Below are 4124 nucleotides of genomic sequence, written 5' to 3'. Positions count from 1 at the left end.
TAAATATATAGTTGTGTTTGATTTGGCTAAAGTGCGGAATGAAAGTATTGAAGAAATCAAACACAAAGTGATTAAACAAAAGTATTTAAAAACTTTCTTGTGGATTGAAATTTTCCACTAGAGATATATATAAATTTAAGAACTTTGTGATACAAAGATTGTATGCAGCTGCTTACAAGTAGAACTACAAACTATAGAGAAATTCTTTACAGATTTTGCTTTATCTATTTCTCTAGTTGAATGCTCATAAACTTGATACTTTTCTACTTGCTACTCTTGGTTTATATATTACCAAGTTACATGATAAAAAGACAAACTAATAAGATAAAATGTTTCTTAGTCTAATTACATGCTTTTTCATTTCTCCATCCAGCATCTTTGAATATCTTGAAGTTAGCATGGAAATGGAAATGCTTCTTTGTTTCTAAAACCTGTAATAGGCTGCCACATTCCATTTGTATCTAATCAACCCATGTGACTTTCAAGTCACTATCAACTGCAATTTGAATTAGAACATCAGTTAAAACTTCATTTGATCATCCGTTAAAGCTGGGTTGAATCATCCGTTGAAGCTTCATAAGATCATCCGTTGAATATGACTTGGGTCATCCGTCGAAACCTTGTAGAATCATGCATTGAAAGTCTTCCATAGCAGCTAACTCCATTTCACTTATGCAAAATTACAAGGCATCTAATATTTACAATTAGCCAATCTATTTTTCATATCAAATTAGTAGTGAACATGACTTTGAATATCCTACAACTTCTAGATCTTTAAGGTATAGTAGAATGCAGAAATGTGTTACAAGACTTATTGATACATAAGCTACTCTCTCAACGGATGTTAAAGTGATCATCCGTTGAAAGCTACAATTTCACTAAATTAAATCTACTAAGGTGTTTTATTTAACTTATCATCAAGTACACAACATATTCCTAACAATCTCCCTCAATTTATGTCTACTGGAATTGTAAGCATAAATTAAGAGAAACTTGATAATAACAAAACACTTTATGAATACAAACTGATTTATAGTAGATAAAATTAACATGTGCTGTAAATTTATTGAAAAACATACAAAGGAAAGTTTATAGGGAATTTCACAAGCCATTTTCAAGGTGCTCCTCTAGACTGAGCAAATTTAACTTATTTCCTTAACTGTCTGAACTTCTTTCCCAATTTATCATTGTTCTCTTCAATCTGGGTTTGAAGTTGCCTGTAGAATTCAGATTCATCTTCATTAGTCTGATCCGACATCTTTTGCATCTCCATGAGAGTTTCATTGCTTGAAATCTTTAGCTGATCTTTCAATCTGAAGAATTTTCTGGTGCACTTCTCATCCATGAACTCCATCAACCAGTATGGCCTCAAATGCACTCTATTTCCAGTGTATGGAATTGATAAGACTCTTGGGAGTGCATTTGGGCCTTTCCAACTATTCCTTATCTTTTCAATTTTGTTCAGTATCTCCCTTTTGGCAACAACATTGAACCTAAAGTTCTTCTTTATTATGGAGAATATCTTCACTAAGGTAGAATAGCCTTAATAGAGAATTCGATAAAAAGGCCAATTCACCTCTTTTCCACCCTTATACCTTAAGACCAATCTCTCTGGAAGATTCTTGTGAGTATCAATAGCTCTTACTTCTTCTAGCTCATCCAGATAGAGATTTAGTGTAACGCCCTCCAGACCCGGGGTATAAGTCTGGAGGTTACTAGCTAATCACCAAACCTGTACAACCTGAATAACAATAATAATGAAATATATATAAACCCCTTTAACACTAACCAGGATCTTTTTAGGTTGAAGTATGAAAACAAGAACCACTAACTACTTTATTACAAACCAACTTCAAAATCTTACAAACTCTCTTTATTACAAACCATTGTCTAACCAGTTTTAAACTAAGTTCATCTTTCTTCAAACAAACACACTAACAATCTACACTCCACATGTTCGGGCAACTCAAAGCTTTCTTCCTGGATTGGAATCAACACCTTGGGTATAAGAGGGTCTCGCGGCTTGACTCGCTTTTTTACTACTCGAGTCCTGATAGGTTTTATTTTCCTTCTTAACTGAAAACAATAAGGTGAATAACAACAAAAAGGGGTGAGCCAACAATTGCTCAGCAAGTCCGCAAAATATAAAGAGTGTTATAGCAATTTAAATGAATCAGTAATCCGGTTACATCTGCAAAGATATAACCCTGCGAGAAAAGAAAGAAGGCATGTTAGGTCACACAACACTGTAGAAGGGGGTTGAATACAGTGTTTATACAATCAAATTGATTTAACACAAGTATGTAACAAAGATCAAGTATATTGAATAAACTCTGTTATAATATGAACTGTTGTTCTCTCTCAGTGATAAACAAATATCACTAAGAGCTGCTAGGTTATAATGTATAATCTTCTCGATAATGATAACACATATAGTGTAAACCCTAAGTCTGTGTTTATATAGTACACAGTTACAGGATAACTTCTAATTGATATGGAATATAATTCTGTCTCCTAAAATATATCAATCAGATATCTTCTACAAGTCTTCCAGTCTTCTAACTCTTTCCATGCATATCTTCTTTTGCTTTAGTCTCGATCTTCTACTGTAAATCAACTTCCTTCCTTAACTATAAGTCTTCCCGCACTTAAGTTCAGATATGACCTTAAGTTCTGACTTCTAATAAGTCCTGATTTCAGTAAGTCCTGATATGTCATGTTTGTTAAGATCTGAAAACTAAACATGAATCATATTAGACATGACATCTCAAATATATCTAACAATCTCCCCCAACTTGTAAATTAAGCAAAATATACAAGTTAATATATTTGATAATGTCAAAAACATTTAAGTACAAATGCAAATAAGAGTTTAACTAGATAAATAACTACAACTTATAGTCCATGTAGCTTTTACCAATCTCACTGAGTCAATCTGAATTCATAATGATTCTTGACAAAGCTTGATATCAGCTTTTCTTATTTAATCCTCAGGACTTGAGAGAGTGTAGTCTTGACTTGCTTCATCTCTTCATTCTGACTTCCAATCTGATAGATTGCAGTCCTTAAAGCAGAGATATGGTTTCTTTCTAAACCATCATTCAGTCTTATTACCCTAGGATGAGAAGAATCTTCATTGTAGCATAGACATTTCTCATTCAGTAATACTTCAAGCTTAGCAGAATCCTTCTTCATTGGAGTTTCACTTCCATCATTTTCAATAATATTAGGAATGAATTATGTAATCCTTGAACCAGAAATTCTTGCTTTATCTCTTATGGTCTTCAATATGAAGTTTGACCATCTCCTGGTAATATCAGACTTTACCTCTAAACGGTAATGAAAGAATTAAAGTTCTTTCTGTGATTTATTCAACACATCTGATTCTGACATCTGATATGTCCTTCCATCTTCAAGAAATAAAATCAGATTTTCCTTGACATTGTGCTTGTCATGAGCATCCAGTACCACTTGAACAGAGATAACCTTATCAAGGTGTTTCTGTGTAACATCTACAAGAGGTCTGTCAGTTAATAGAAATGGATCTCTAGTAGCAACTTCAACTCCTGTTTTAATCTCAGCTTCATCAGAACCTAGTCCAACCCTGTCTCTTGGTTCTCTAGCATTTAACCCAAAATTCATGAAAGTAGACAGCAATTGGCTTTTCTTTGGATCTGATGGTTTGACATTTTTCCACAGAAGTTTCTTTTTATTAGCTACTTCCATCTTGTCTAAATCAACTTGAGCACTGTCAGAGGTTGACTTGATGAATTTATCAGAACTTGTTGTTTCTGTTGTAATTTGTTGTTCTTCACTCTGAACAACTTGAGCCTTGTCAGAGGTTGTCTTTGATTCTTCATAAATCTTTTTCATTTTCAGAGTTTGAACATCTTCATCTTCAACAAGTGTGTCATCAGTAACTTTAACCATTTTGCACACTGGCTTTATCAGAATTTGAGGAATTTTCATCTCATGTGGCTTGATTGGTTCATCAACTTTTCCTTTCCCTTTGTCTTTGGGATCAATCTCAAATTGTGATCTTGTTTTGGGCTTTGATGCCTCAGTATTTGACTTCTCCTTGATCACAATGCCTTTTACCTTGGGTCTTGGAGGTTTCTTTGCAA

Source organism: Apium graveolens, chromosome 5, assembly GCF_009905375.1.
Source record: "Apium graveolens cultivar Ventura chromosome 5, ASM990537v1, whole genome shotgun sequence".
NCBI lineage: Eukaryota > Viridiplantae > Streptophyta > Magnoliopsida > Apiales > Apiaceae > Apium > Apium graveolens.
Note: the sequence above shows the minus strand (reverse complement) of the source record.